Source organism: Glycine soja, chromosome 9 (genome assembly GCF_004193775.1).
Source record: "Glycine soja cultivar W05 chromosome 9, ASM419377v2, whole genome shotgun sequence".
NCBI lineage: Eukaryota > Viridiplantae > Streptophyta > Magnoliopsida > Fabales > Fabaceae > Glycine > Glycine soja.
In genome coordinates this window covers 24,651,946-24,668,602 of record NC_041010.1, presented here as the reverse complement: position 1 = coordinate 24,668,602, position 16,657 = coordinate 24,651,946, and the positions used below count along the sequence as shown (strand labels likewise).

Below are 16,657 nucleotides of genomic sequence, written 5' to 3'. Positions count from 1 at the left end.
AAATTTCCAATCAAAGAGTGGGAGAAAGCAAAAGAAAGGAAATTCCCAATCAAAGAATGGGAGAAAGTAAAAAAGGAAGGGAAGAAAGTTCCTGATCAAAGAAACCAGAAGAAATGTGCAGAGAGGTCTTTGGACCAGACAATATCTGAACAATACAGAATTGTCACCAAATGAACAAAAGAAAGAAAAGGAAACCATGACCTAAAGTGGTCTTCTCCCTATGATTACAACCCAAAATCCTGTGCGTTGGTGACTAGTTCGCCTCGCGCAAAACCAAAACAGAAAAGGAAAAAGCCAAGAACACGCAAAAGCCGAAAAACCCACCAAAAGAACCCATTCCCAAGGGAAGTCCTATTGATCCATGATCACGCATGTAATTTTTGATTTGATAGGAAATAATTTGCAAAATCAAGTCATGACATATCTATGGTTCGGAATTAGGATAAAACACTTACCTGTGCGAGATTGATACACTTTGAGTGGATTTCTTCTATTTTTGTCGAACCCAGTGTTTCCTCTAAATGGTCATTTAGAAATGAAATGCTAAACATCCAAAATCTCATTTATGGTTATGAGAAAATTTCATCAGCATACTCTCCTTCCCCGGTAGACGCATTGTTTTTCACTCAAAAAAGCATATGTTGCTCTAATCAGTTGGAATTTTTGTCTCTTTGCTAAAGCATGCTTGCATTTTAGTGGAGAAAACACCGAGACTTTTTCAAGTCTCACAAGTTATCCATAACTACGTAGGTCTGAGTTCCTCATTGGAGGATACGTAGGAGCAAGAGCCTCGCTTTTGTCGACCGCACCGCTTTTTGTTACCATGACTCAAGAGCTGGTAGCCCGCGGAGACACCTTACGGTTATCCGCACCTCGTCATTCAGTGACCCCAAGTGTGATTGATGAGCAAAGGCCAGTGTGGTCATTTGCACCCTTTCCGGAGATGTCAGCATCTTCCGGTGGAGACTTTTTCAAGTCTCACAAGTTATCTAGAACTACGTAGGTCTGAGTTCCTCATTGGAGGATACGTAGGAGCAAGAGCCTTGCTTTTGTCGGCCGCCCCACAAGATCTGTCATACTGACCCTGAGGTCATGTGACATGCAGAGACAAAATTTGGTCATTCCGCACCCCTTTGCCATTCAGACACAGTCGTATCCGATGGCGCGCAGAGACAAAATTTGGTCATTCTGCACCCTTTGTCATCCAGAGGCGGCAAGCCCGATGACATGCGGAGACAAAATTTGGTCATTCCGCACCCCTTTGCCATTCAGACACAGTCGTGCCCGATGGTGTGCAGAGACAAAATTTGGTCATTCTGCACCCTTTGTCATCCAGAGGCGGCGGGCCCGATGACATGCGGAGACAAAATTTGGTCATTCCGCACCCCTTTGCCATTCAGACACAGTCGTGTCCGATGGCGCGCAGAGACAAAATTTGGTCATTCTGCACCCTTTGTCATCCAGAGGCGGCGGGCCCGATGACATGCGGAGACAAAATTTGGTCATGCCGCACCCCTTTGCCATTCAGACACAGTCGTGTCCGATGGCGCGCAGAGACAAAATTTGGTCATTCTGCACCCTTTGTCATCCAGAGGCGGCGGGCCCGATGACATGCGGAGACAAAATTTGGTCATTCCGCACCCCTTTGCCATTCAGACACAGTCGTGTCCGATGGCACGCAGAGACAAAATTTGGTCATTCTGCACCCTTTGTCATCCAGAGGCGGCGGGCCCGATGACATGCGGAGACAAAATTTGGTCATTCCGCACCCCTTTGCCATTCAGACACAGTCGTGTCCGATGGCACACAGAGACAAAATTTGGTCATTCTGCACCCTTTTGTCACCCAGAGGCGGCAGGCCCGATGACATGCAGAGACAAAATTTGGTCATTCTGCACCCTTTGTCATCCAGAGGCGGCGGGCCCGATGACATGCGGAGACAAAATTTGGTCATTCCGCACCCCTTTGCCATTCAGACACAGTCGTGTCCGATGGTATGCAGAGACAAAATTTGGTCATTCTGCACCCTTTTGTCATCTAGAGGCGGCGGGCCCGATGACACGCGGAGATTTACATTATCTTCCGCACTCACAAGATCTGTCATACTGACTTTTGAGTAACGCTGACGGGCGGAAATACCCGAGTGGTTATCCGTATAAACATTCTTTTGCTATCTGTAAGACAGAACGCTTGATAGCATGCAGAGACTGACATCGTCTTCTGCACCTTTTGTTCCCTCGGGAACAACAAGTCATTTGCATGCGGAGATTTTATGGTCACCCGCGACTCTCATCAATCGAGAGGAACGAAATTAGTGTCTTATCTTTACTTTCCTTTTATCTCCAATAAAAGACAAGTAAAGAGGGGCAACTGTCATACCCTAATTTCGTCCGGGGACCTTTGCTTAATGACATGCGACCTTTGTTTGGTCCTTGTAAGGTGCTTGGCACCCATCATTAGGCAATTTGTGAAATTCCGGGACATGCCGGAAAACAAAAGAAAATATTGATGCACAATCCGTAAGGTTCCGTGACACACCGGAAATCAAATGGAAGCATCGTTGCATAAATAGTGGGGTTCCGTAACATTCCGTGAGTCAAAAAGGGGATGATTATGTAATCTGCAAGGTTCCGTAACATTACGGAAAGAAAACAAGTATCGTTACGAAATTCGTAAGTTTCCGTAACTTTACGAAAAAAAGAATCACCAAAAAAAGCAGAGGGGGTGTACTTAGTAAAAATGGGGGTGCAAATAGCAACCAGGCCCACTTGGGCCCTCCAGAAGATTCCTCCAGAAGGCTGTTGCTTCTGGAGGAAGCAACCTGGCTCGCCTGGGCGAGCTGGGCGGCAACCATCTCCCCTATTTTGCTATAAATAGGGGAGGAAGTGAGAAGGAAAAGGGTTCAGCCCCTTAGGCACTTCTCTCTCTTTCGAATTTGCTTGGAAAAATTGTTTCCGTGAAGAAAATCCAAGCCGAGGCGCTTCTAAAACGTTTCCGTAACGTTTCCGTGAGGAATTTTGTGAAGGTTTCGACCGTTCTTCGACGTTCTTCATCGTTCTTCGATCTTCAACGGGTAAGTACCTCGAACCAAGCTTTTCGATTCGTTCTATGTACCCGTGGTGGTCCACATTGTGTTTCGTGTATTTTTATTCTTGTTTCATTTACTTTTTATACCCCCTTTTGACGTGCTTAAGCCATTTTATTTAAGTCATTTCTCGCTTAACCTAAAAATAAAATAAATTTCCACCGAACGTTTGAATTGTATTATCCGTTAACTTCGGTTAAAATGAATTCCGACCGTTCTGTCGTGCCGTAACCACGTTGGAAATCAAAAAGAGATAAAATAATAATATAATAATAAATAAAAACATCTTTTAGTCAAATAAAGCGGAAAATCAATCGGACGTTTTCTCTTTGGGATTTCTCATTCTTAATTGAATTTATTAATAACTAAGGTGAAACTAAGGCTAAAATCAACTCGCCTAGTCAAGCTCGTCCACAAAAATAGGTTTTTGAAGTTTGTCATTTCAATTTCTTACTAAGTAAAATGGGTCATTTTTAAGGTCCAACACCTTAAAATGATCACCTCTTAAGTAAAAAGAGAATCACTTGGTAGGAAAGAACCACATAGGTCTAATTTCCTCATCGCAAATTGAGGAATACGTAGGAGCAAAGGGAAATACCCTTGTCGACCACAAAAAGAGAAAAATATAAAAAGGGTATAAAGGATATAAGGACATAAAAGGGAACATAAAAATCAAAGTCATGTTTGCACATTCGATTAAAGGCTGCCGTCCCTTGGGACGGACGCGTGGGGTGCTCATACCTTCCCCGTGCGTAAATACAACTCCCGAACCTTTCACTTAAAAAGTTCGTAGATCTCGTCTTTTCAGGTTTTTCCGACGTTTTCCTCAAATAAACGTTGGTGGCGACTCCGCGCGTATTACTTTCGTGGAACACGCATCCCGCGAGTCACGCCGAAGGGTAGGTTGCGACATAGGTGTATACACATTTTTTTCAAAAACTGGTTAAGATGAGTAAAATCTTTCAAAGAAAAGTTGGAAATTATCTTTTTTCACAAGCATGTTGTTTTTTAGCTAGACAACTTTTATTTTTTATTTTTTTTTATTTTCTATTTTTTTTTCTTCTTTTTCTTTTCTTGCTCGCTCTTTTTCTTCATGAGGTATTTTGCTACCTAAACATACGTATACTTTTGTGTGGTATTTTGCTATATACATGCGTGTCCATGGTATCTTGCTACCTAAACATACATATATATGTTTGTGAAGTATTTTTGCTACATACATGCATATCCAAGGTATCTTTCTACCTAAACATACATATATATTTTTTTTTGTGAAGTATTTTTTGCTACATACATGCATATCCAAGGTATCTTTCTACCTAAACATACATATATATTTTTTTGTGAGGTATGACTACCTTCCGAGCTTGTGCTTTGTTTTATTTAAATTCCTAGGATCATGAGCAACTAGGTGTGTCCTGCTATGACTTGAGAAACAAAAGTGATCAAATAACGAGCAGAGATTTAAAAGGTACTAGGTTGAGCTGGATGCGTGATGGCTTGTCGGTCACGGACCTAGTACTTTGCTTACCTTTGGCTTTGGCCTTGGTCGCCTATTGGTCGACCATGGGTCGTAAGCAACGCTCTAACCTTTTTGTGGATGAGCTGAGGTGAACTCTAGAGGTGATGGCGATGCGTCTGTTGCCCGCTGCCGGCCATCCCCAGGCTGCTGTGGTGTTTCGCCCTGCGCCTGCCTAGGGACGCAGTACTTCTTGATGAAAGCTCGATTAGTAGGGGGCCTGATGACCTTGCTGGGGGCGACAGGCACTCCGTAGAACTGACAGAGGCCCGTAATTAGAGCTTGGAAAATTCAAGACCCTGTTGGACTTCTTCGGGTCCACTGGGTGTCTTGCGGGCGCGATCCCTGCAAACAATAGATGAAATCAGAAATCAGTTGAGCGATGTGCATACTTACCTATGTCATGATGGCGTGACCATGCCGGGGGAATGAGCACCCTGTAGGACTACAGAGGCCCGTAACCAGAGCTGGAAACCCCAGGGCCCTGTTGGACTTCTCTGGGTCCACTGGGTGTCTTTGTGGGTGCGATTCCTGCAAACAATAGATGGTATCAGAGATCAGTTGAACCATATGTAAACTTACCTATGTCACGATGGCATGACCTTGCTGGGGGAACGGGCACCCTGTCGATCTGACAGAGGCCCGTAACCAGAGCTGGAAACCCCAGGGCCCTGTTGGACTTCTTCGGGTCCACTGGGTGTCTTGTGGGCGCGATCCCTGCAAACAATAGATGGTATCAGAAATCAGTTGAACCATATGTATACTTACCTATGTCACGATGGCATGACCTTGCTGGGGGAACGGGCACCCTGTAAGACTGACAGAGGCCCGTAACCTGAGCTGGAAATCCCAAGGCCCTGTTGGACTTCTTCGGGTCCACTGGGTGTCTTGTTGGCACGATCCCTGCAAACAATAGATGACATCAGAAATCAATTGAGTCACGTGCATACTTACCTATGTCATGATGGCATGACCTCGCTGGGGGGACGGGCACCCTGTAGGACTGACAGAGGCCCGTAACCAGAGCTGGAAACCCCAGGGCCCTGTTGGACTTCTTCAGGTCCACTGGGCGTCTTGTGGGCGCGATCCCTGGAAACAATAGATGACATCAGAAATCAATTGAGCCATGTATGTCATGACGGCACAGACCAACTGATACATCTATAGGGGGAGATTGGCATTGTGGTCGCTGGGCAAAATGTTGCTAAATAGCAACGTCATCCATATCCATGTAAGAGTGGTCATGTTAGTGCGCATGATCCACACTCGTCTTTTTGCAGCGGCACGGGTGAAATCTTGCCCCGGTATGCATAGTAGATGTGTGATAGCCTCCCTCTCTGAATGTGCTCGCACAGTTGGTCGCCCTCCAATATCAGGGGGTGGCCCAGGAACTGATAAAAGGAAACTACTGGCCCCTTAACCGGGAGCGCAAGTCTCGGTGAAGCATCTAAGGGCAAAGGACCTTATATTCTCTTAAGGTGTGGATATGGAGCACACTGAAAATGAGGACGCGTAGCCCTCTAAAGGCAAGGGCGTGCAGCCCTCTACAGGCGAGGATGTGCAGTCCTCTGATGGCGAGGACACATAGTCCTCTAAAGGTGATAGGTACTAGTACCCAAGGGTCCACCTTTATGAGAAAGCAAGAGATCGACTCATCGAGAGGGCCGGTCATCCAAAAAGATTGGACACGAGATGTAGGAAATCTATGCAGTTAACATGATTTTTAGGGATGCAGACGCATGCAACCTTTGTCGTGAAATTTGGTAATGCTGACCTCATATGAAACAATGCAATGCAATGGAAAGTTGTACAATGTTCATGACATTCTTTCCCTATTTTGTGATTTTGATTTTGATTTAATTTTTTTGGAAAACACAGATTGATTGTCCTTTTGAAAAAGGTGATAATTCATGCAACCTTATCCTATCTTTTGCAAATCTCTCCGGGAACTCCCTCAGAGTGTATGTTCTATTTTATTTAGTCACTTGACCATTTTGGAGTGACGGCAATGGAGCCGTTTGACGTTTAATCAATCTATTGAAATTCCAGGATTTGTCTCCCTTTTTTCTTGTTTAAAAACATCGACGGGTGAGAACTTTTGATCTGCCCCTATGTTCACTTGAGGCTCATGCACGATGCCCCTCATTGCCCCAGTGTAAGGCTTTGAGGTACCAATTTTTATCTTTCATCATGACCTTGTAGCTGGGAACCTATTGGGTGAGAACTTCTAATCTGCCCCTAGGTTCGCTTGAGGTTTTTGCATGGTGCCTTTCATTGCCCCAGTGTAAGGCTTTGAGGTACAATCGTTGTCTTGTTTTCACAACCTCGTAGTGAGGAAGAACGAAAGATGCAGTTGATTCTTGCAAAAAGAATTTTCCAAGGACGAGAAATAGTTGAAGGATTTTTCAGTTGATGGATTAAGTCAAATGACTCCTATGTAGAAGCAAGATGTTTTAATGTCTTGATGATGCTAAAGGATCAAGTGCTTCTAAGTTTTATTCAAGACAAGAATCCATGAAAATCAAGATGTATGATCAAGTTGATCTCTAGAATCTTTAGGAAGAAGTTTCCAAATTGAAAAAACAAAAGGTTTGACCAAAGAATTCTATCATTTCAAATTGAGATTTGCTCTCTGGTAATCGATTACCAGCAGCTGAAAATGTTTATAACAATCACTAGAAATTTGAATTCAAAATTTATAACGTGTAATTGATTACACATGGATGGCAATTGATTACCAGCAGTTTATTGAACGTTTTAATTCAAATTTTTAAAACCTGTAATCGATTACACAAGTCTTGTAATTGATTACCAGAGGGGATTTTCATAATATAATTTCCAAGAGTCACATCTATTCAAATGGTTTATGAATGGCCATCAAAGGTCTATTTATATGTGACTTGGAAACACGAATTTAAAGAGAGTTTTCATTTCCCAAAAAGGTTTTATCCTCTCAAAAGATTAAGAGAGTTTTTCTGAACTGAAATGTCTTATCCTCTCAAAAAGATTCCTTGGTCAACCACTTGCATATTTAATAAGGAATTTTGATTGATCTTCATTGTACAATCTATCTCTTTTAAGAGAGATCTCTTCTTCTCTTCTTCTTATTTCTGAAAAGGGATTAAGAGACCGTGGGTCTCTTGTTGTAGAGGATTCCTGAACACAAGGGAAGGGTTGTCCCTGTGTGGTTCAGACTTTGTAAAAGGAGTTTTACAAAGAGAGTGGAAAATCTCAAGTGGGTTGCTTGAGGACTGGACGTAGGCACGGGAAGTGGCCGAACCAGTATAAATCAAGTTTGCATTCTTCGCTTCCCTTAAACTTCTTTTATTTTATGCTATTTACCTTTTGCTTTAAAGAAGTTTATTTTGAATTGTCTTTTGAGTAATTCATGTTAAGGGTGCATTGTTAATCCGAAAAGAGAGAGCAAAAGTTTAATTGGGGAATAGTCTTCGTATCTTAATTCAATCCCCCTTTTTCTTAAGGTAACTAAGGCCATTTGTCCAGCATCCTATTCTTGATAACTCACTTTTCTCTAAAAAGACAAACTTTCCGGAATGATAAAATGAGGTCACATGAACGTCTTGAAAACACAGTCAATCAAATGCTTTTTTTTCTTTTTGAAAACTTTTTTATTTTTATTTTGAAACTTATTTGTTTTGAACTTTACTCGTTGTTTTACGGCACCCCCACCAACGTGCAAGACGAGTAATCTCTGATTGAACGGTCTTGGAAGTCCAAACTCAGGAGCACAGGTCGCTTGAGCAAATAGACCAATGGCTTGCACCCACATTCCGGTGAAAGTTGAATAAGCAAAGATGCGTTTGTGAGAGGATGAGGGACAAAGATATCAACGTTATCCATTTCATTTAACATTGTAACTGTGGTTTACAATAATGGTACAAACTTGAAAATCCCGATGTTATTGGCTGAGTAATGACATTGTTGGGTTGGGGGGAAACTTGGCTGTATATGAATGACAGTCATAGCATGGGCTTCTCCCTCATTCTCACCCTCTTCATTTGCCCTAGTTTTTTTTGGCATTTATCAAAGCATGATGATCAGATTTGCCTCTTTTTAGACCCACTTTGATCCTTTCGTCGGTGAAGACCATATCATCAAAGCTTGAAGGTGTGTAGCCCACCATCTTTTCATAGTAGAATACTGGTAATGTGTCTACTATCATTGTCATAATTTTTTTCTTCGTCATTGAGGTGCCACTTGAGCTGCCAGGTCTCTCTACCTTTGGGTGTATTCTTTTGAAAGATTCGTGCCCCCTTTTTGCACATGTTATGTAGTTGCATCCTATCCGAAGACATTATACTGACACTGCCTAACGAAGGCAACCACTAGGTCCTTCCAAGAATGGACTCGGGAAGGTTCCAAGTTAGTGTACCAGGTAACAGCTACCCCAGTAAGACTTTCTTGAAAGGAATGTATCAGCAATTCCTCATCTTTTGCGTATGCCCCCATCTTCTGATAATACATCTTTAGATGGTTCTTGGGGCAAGTAGTCCCCTTGTACTTGTCAAAGTCCAGCACCTTGAACTTGGGAGGGGTGATGATATGGGTACTAGGAACAACTCTTCTAGGTTAGCAAAGGCATAATCTTCACCTCCTTCAATGGCCCTGAGCCTTTCCTCTAGATGATCCAACTTTCCCATTTCTGCCATAGCATGAGGGTTTTTACTTGTTGTGGAATGCAAGAGGTGTAGTTGGGGATGATACTGAGGGCCCTCCAAAAGGTTTTGTAGGGGTATACCACCAACTGCTTGCCCTTCAGTGGCATATCCGAGGCAAGGCTCGAAGTCGGCTAGATTGTGGTGGGGAATTTCATGTGTCTCCCCCACGGTTTAAGAGACATGTGCATGATCAGTTTGGGGTTGTTGGCTCTCAATGGGTATAGGAGTGGAGTTATTGACATTCTTATTGGGAGTGTACGCCACATTGGGTGGCGTATAGTTGAGAGGCAAGCCATATGGCGGGAAGGCGTGCTCGTTTTGAATTTTCACATCATGGGGGCCGCCCGTACTTCCCAAATCCTTGCCTACCATAGCTGAGGTTGGATGATTCATTTGGTTGAGGCCAGATGGGGGCATCGGGTTCACCTTAGCAACAGTGCTGGTAGCGGCAACTGCAACCGCACTGGCTTCCATTATCTTCTTCATGATCATCATGGCCTCCATCATCGTGGCCATTTGCTCTTTCATGGCCTCCATGTCGGCCTTCATCTTCTCTTGTACCTCCTCTACTTCACCCATTACTCTAGCTCTAGCACAGGTTCGGTGAAGGCACCGTAAAGCATGTTTTTTTTATAACAATGATTAAGTTCATTTTATTTTATTTTATTTTTCAAGGAAAGAATGTAATGAGCAATGCAACCAATGAAAAGCATGGATGTATGTGAATGATGCATAGTTGAAGTATTGCGAATTTTTACGCAGGACATGGGGTTGAATCAATTTAGATTTTCAACATGGTCCATGACATCTTTGTCAAGGTGAAGCTGGAAGTAACAAGGATATCAACAATCCTAAACGTGTTTGGCAGTAGACGAAGCAATGATGTAACACGATCCATCTTTTGCCCCAATTTTGCAAGATGGTTACTTCTTTACTTCAACTTGACTCGATGAACCTTTTTGTAAAAGCACGAGCTTGGTTCAACCCCATAACCCAGGGAATGGCAATTTTGATCGCCAATACTTCAACAACATTTCATAGGGATGAAAGACTTAGGAATACGCATGCTATGCATGGAAAATGTAATTATGAGATTGAGATGCCCGAAAAGACATCCTTTCTTAGTTAACCACGCATTAGGTACCATGCTCAATCATTTTGTTTTGTTTTTTGTGTTTTTATTTATTTATTTTAGAAATGGGTTTATGATCCCAACATGGTTGGCTCATGGTACCTAACACATGCAACTAAGAATGCATCATGAATTTTCGCGCTTTCTTTTTGGTTTTTGTCTTGCAGGGGAAAACACAAGGGTCACGCATGAGCAAACATGAAAACAATTGGTATGCAATTTGTAGATCAAAAACGTTTGTTGAACGCATATGCATGATGATGCAATGACTAATGCAAAATGTGATGCTGGAATATGATAACGGACAAATGTAGGAACGATATATTCATTATGATGCTATGAAGAGATGCTTATGCGATGCATGATATGAATGCATTTATGGACACGAGAGCCCGAAAAATTATCTCTTCTTACTTGCACATTTGGGGGCGCAGTGCCCCATGTGTGCAGTTAAGAAGACGATATGGATCTTCCGACTTCCCACGACAAAAGACGAGACCCACATACAACGTATGTGTGACGACATGATGCAGATGCACAAAAGCGCAACAGGGGGATTTACACAGCATGGCAATATCCTCAAATAATCATACCACAAAGGCGTACATGACCTTTAGGTTATATGCATGACAGTGTTTAAAAGGCACACAGCGTGTTCGCTTTGTGCCCCTATTTTAGGGACCTATAGGATAATATCTAGGGGTCTCTAATAACTACTCCCAAAGATTCATAACTCACACGGCTGTTTTCTAGAGGTATCATCACTCAAGATAATAATATTATGGTGATATGGAATACCAGCGACAACACATTATAAAGAGAGAAAGCTCTAGACGAGGTTTCACTATTATCAAGCAAGTCGGAGACCTAGCATGATCATAGATTCACCTCCACTCCTTAGATTCCCATGAACCCAGGTATAAGGCCCCTTTTTTACTCAAACCCGTGGGTGCTTAGAATGCAGTGTAAAAATGCGGAAAAGATAGCAGTTATTATATTTACACAGTTCAACAAAATGCACACACGAAGCTTCACAATTCCACAATTCCCTAAAAAAGGCCTAACTCACAAAAAACAGTCCCCAATGGAGTCACCAACTGTCGCAACATGCCATTTTGTAGGCGAGCGAGGCGAGGCTCACGGGTGCGCTTTCCAAAGGAGGAAAATGCGTGGAGTCGCCACCAATGTTTATTTGTGGAAAACGTCGGAAAAATCAAAGGAAACCGGTCAAAACGAAAATTCTAAGTTCGGGAGTTAAATTTACGTTTAAGGAAGGTATTAGCACCTCTCACGTTTGTCTCAAAGGACAACAGCCTATTTTTTAGAATTGTGAAATTGTGTTATCTTAACTTTTATTTCCTTTTTTATTTTTGAGGTCAACAAAAGCGGGGCTCTTGCTCCTACGTACCCTCCATCGAAGAGGAAATCAGACCTACGTAGTTCTTTTTTAAGGGTGAATCGAGCGACTCTTTTTACTTAGAAGGTGGTCATTTTAAGGCATTGGACCTTAAAAATGATCCATTTACTTGGTAAGAAAAACTGAGATATTGAACTTTTCAAATCCTTTTTTAGTGACTTTTTTGTGGACGAGCTTGACTTTGCGGGTTGATTTTAGCCTTAATTTCACTTTAGTTATTAGTCAATTCAATTAAGAACGAGAAATCCCAAAGAGAAACGTCCGATTGATTTTTCCACTTTATTTTACTAAAAGGTATTTTTTGATTATTATATTATTATTTTACCTCTTTTTTGATTTCCAACGTGGTTACGGCACGACCGAACGGTCGGAATTCATTTTAACAGAAATTAACGGATATTACAAATCAAATGATCGGAGGAAATTTATTTTATTTTTTGATTAGGCGAGAAATGAATTAAACAAATGACTGAAGCATGTCCAAAGGGGGTACGGAAAGTAAATGAAAATGAGAATAAAAGTACACGAAACAAATGGGGACCACCACGAGTACATAGAATGAATTGAAAAGCTCAGTTTGGGGTACTTACCGGTTAAAGATCGAAGAAACGAAGAACGAACGATGAATGTCGAAGAGCGGTTGAAAATCTTCGCGTAATTACCCACGGAAACGTTACGGAAGCGCCTCGTCTTGGATTTTCTTCACGGAAATAATTTTCCTCAGCAATTTCATGAGAATACGAAGTGCCAAGAAGGCTGAACCCCTTCCTTCTTCATTCCTCCCCCTATTTATAGCAAAATAGGGGAGGAGCTTGCCACCCAGCTCGCCCAGGCGAGCCAGGTTGCTTCCTCCAGAAGCAACCGCCTTTTAGAGGAAGAATCTGGAAGGCCCAAGTGGGCTTGGTTGCTATTTAAACCCTTTTTTTACTAAATACACCCCCATTTACTTTTTTTGGTGATTATTTTTCCGTAACGTTACAAAACTTTACGAATTTCGTAACGACACTTATTTTCTTTCCGTAAGGTTACGGAACCTACGGATCATGCATTTACTCTTTTTTTAGCTTTCGAAAAAGTTACGGAAACTCATGGATTGCGTAACAATACTTCCTTTTGGTTTCCGTCACATTACGGAATTTCACGGATGGCGTAACCACGCTTCCTTTTGATTTCCGACGCGTCTCGGGACTTCACATATTGTGCAACAAAGGGTGCCAAGTACTTCGAAGCGGTCAATCAAAGGTTGCATGCCATCAAGCAATAGTCCCCGGACGAAATTAGGGTATGACATATATATATATATTTTGAATTTCAAAATTTGGGCTTGGGCTCAGTGAAACGGCCCGCTAAGCGAGCGTGTTGAGAAACCAAACGTCTCTCGCAATTGCTAAGCGAGTTGGTCGAAAAACAGATAAGTGAGTGTAACAACAGTTACACTCACATTCACTCAGAATTTCTAAAACGCATCCCCTGCAATCTCTCTCTCCCAAATACTTGCGCATTGCATTTGTGCATCATTCTTGCATCTTCTGTTAATCTTCACAAAGCACCTCTGATCCAAGTAAGTTCCTCACTTCATTTATGCTTTTGCTTTTGTTGAAACCTTAGGATAGAATACATTAGGTTAGCAATTTAATTTTTAGGATTATATTGTAAATATAATGGATAAAAATTAGGACTTTGCTAAGGATTATACTGTGTGGGTACATTTGATGGTCTTGCATGTTTGATAGATGCCTTTTAGAGGCCTAAAAAGAGAAGAAAACAAAGTTCGTTATCTGCGTTTTTCTGGAAAATGCAACGAACTCGCTAAGCACGTTTGATGCGCTAAGCAAGTTCATCAAAAGTGCGTGAATGTATGCATTCCAGGCAAACTCACTAAGACAATCGTGTTGCACTAAGCGAGTTCATCTTTTTAGATGAATGTTCATCATCTGGTATGAACATGGCTAAGCGACAGCTTTGTGTGCTAAGCCACCAAAGCTCGGAAAAAGACAACATGAGGGCTAAGCAAGTGTCATCCCGCTAAGCCCGAGTAACTTAGAAAAATCTGGGAAGGCCGCTGCGCACTAAGCCAAGCTGATTTGAGCTAAGTGCAATTCCTTGCGACAAGTGATTGGCTAAGCGTGTCTGATTCGCTAAGCCATATCACTTAGACAATCTTGAAGTTTTGTAAAGCGCTAACCCAGCCCTGCTGAGCTTAGCGCAATTTGTTGCAGCAATCTTTGGGCTAAGCGCATCCAATGCGCTAAGCCACTGTGTGAAATAATTTTCTCTGGGCTAAGTGAGTACCTATCTCGCTAAGCCGATTATGGAGAACAAAATTTTGCTGTCATAACTGGCTAAGCGCAACCTGTTGCGCTAAGCCAGTTTGTTGTTTTGCCTAAGGTGCGCTAAGCCTGCTATATTTCGCTAAGCGCCTACAATTAAATTTAGCTTTTAATTTCTGTTTTTGAACTTGAATAAATTTCAGTCTAATGTATTTTTGGTTCTTGTTATTACAGATGGCATCAAGGAAAAGGAAGAGCACTGCTTCTAGGCCACATGCTCAGTATGATACCCGGAGATTCCAATCTTTGGAAGCCTGGAACTGATATACAAATAACATTCTAGACCGGAGGATCCTTCCGGAAAGGAATGTTAAGATTTATCATACTGAATTCGACGAGTTTAAGGCAGAGCTGGAAAGGCGTAACCTACACAAACGCCTCGCCAACCTTCAGGAGGGAAGCATAGATGTGGTAGTGGTTAAAGAATTCTATGCCAACTTATACAACCTGGAAGACCAGAGCCCTTAGCAAGTGAGGGTGAGAGGACATTTAATTAGGATTGGTGCTAACAGCCTGAATTCTTTCTTAGAGACTCTAGTAGTCTTGGAGGAGGGTGAGACACTGCCTACCTATTCCAGGTTTTCGAGGATGAGGATTGATCCTTAAGAGTTTGCTGCCCATCTCTGCATCCCTGGTAAGGGTTTTGTTCTGAATGCAGAGGGCCATCCTTGGAAGCTTCTGAGGAAAGATCTCACTACTCTTGCATAGACATGGAGTGTCCTCTCCTATAGCAACTTGACTCCCACTTCCCACACCTCTGATCTTAATATGGACAGATTCAGGTTGGTTTACGGCTTAGTCACAGGCATGGACATGAACATCGGAGCCATAATCTCAGGTCAGATTTCTACCATTGCCTAGAGTAACTCCTCTAAGCTCAGATTTCCAGCCTTGATCACTGCCCTATGTAGAGCTAGAGGAGTTACCTCTGACATTCTGACCTATGAGAGCCTGAGCTCGGCCATTAACTTGGCCTACATTAAGAAAAACTGTTGGAATGTGGATGATCTGACAGTTAACTTCAGAGGGGCCAGGAAGGTAAGGGCTCGACCAGCAGATGTTCCTTCTTCTTCTGCACCACCGGCTCCTCCCACTTCTGCCACGCCTACACCAGCTGCCCATGACTCTCAGCACTTTGAAGCCATGCTTCAGAGTATTCATCAGGGATAGATTTTATTACTGCATAGCCTACAGGTGGTAGCTCCTCCAGGGTCCATTATGTCGGTAGAACAGTTCATTGAGAAGGTATCCTGGCCTGGAACTATACCTTCAACTATGAGAGAGGGTGAGGGCCCCAGTGCTTAGGTACCTCAATAGGTACAGGATGCGTCTTCTGAAGCTACCATCCCTGGAGCTTTTGATTTTTCAGGTGCAAGAGTAGAGATGAGACCTGATGAGGTTGTCTTTCCTGAGCCAATTGTGCCAGTTATACATGAGACTGTTGAAGCAGGTGAGTCACAATTGAGATAGGAGGTTGCTACTCCTGAGAGGACACCACAGACCCTAGAAGATTTATTCTCACCAGGGATGGAGCTATCTTTTGCTCAGCAGGTAGCAGATCCTCCTACACCAGTACATGAGAGACCAGTTGTCCCCTCTACTTCCATTTTAGAGATACCAGAGGACCCTACCACACCGGTCCTGACACTGAACACCACTCCTCTAACCACATCTGAGCTTCAGCTTTCAGATGAGGAGGGGGGACAAATTACTTCTCCTCCGGGGACGCTAGTGTTACATTTCGATGATGAGGAGCAGGATCCAGATGAATGACAGGATTTGATTACCTGTCCTAATTATTATTATAATTATATCATTCTGAGTACATTTTAATTATTATGTTTTCGTAGTATAGTGGTTGCATGGTTTTAGTACGTATGAACTATTATGGTTTGTGGCATGTGAATATGGTTTACAACATACTTTTTGTTTTGGAAACATTTTGAAAGTCTTGATGCATAAAGAATAGTTTAACTTGACTCTTTGAAAACTCAGTTTGATATGAGTTTGAAATGGTGATCATGGATTGAATGCATGATTGAAATGAAGATTGTGTTTTATCATGAGTTTGAGCAAATATGTATGATAGACAAAGAAAGAACAAGTGTGTGAGCTTGCAATTAGAAATGTTAGTCAGTAGACAGATTGATTGAGAATGAAAAGCTTGAACCATAACCCGGTGAGAGTGTGATCTTAAATTGTGAGTGAATGACTAGCATTGAGTAACATTCTTTGTATCAGTCTCTGAATTTTAGAATGAAATGCATAAATTTGAAAGTGAGGAAGGCCATTGTTCTATTTGTAAACTACTTGACCAGAAAGCTTACCTGTAATTATAATTGTATCCTTTGCACCCTTTGTGAGCTGAATTAAATTTTCAAATTGAACCCTGAACTTAAAATGAATATCTCCAACTACCCTGTTTAAATTCTAGGAGGGCATATGGTTCAAGGCAATTTGCCCCAAATTTGGGGGAGTTAGTTGGGACGTGAAGT

At 42.3% G+C, this 16,657-nt stretch overlaps 1 pseudogene; it reads left to right on the top strand.

Moving 5' to 3' along the window:
- The window catches only part of LOC114368283, a 32,112-nt pseudogene extending 16,177 nt beyond the window's left edge, over positions 1-15,935 (top strand).
- The last annotated feature ends 722 nt before the right edge of the window (positions 15,936-16,657 follow it).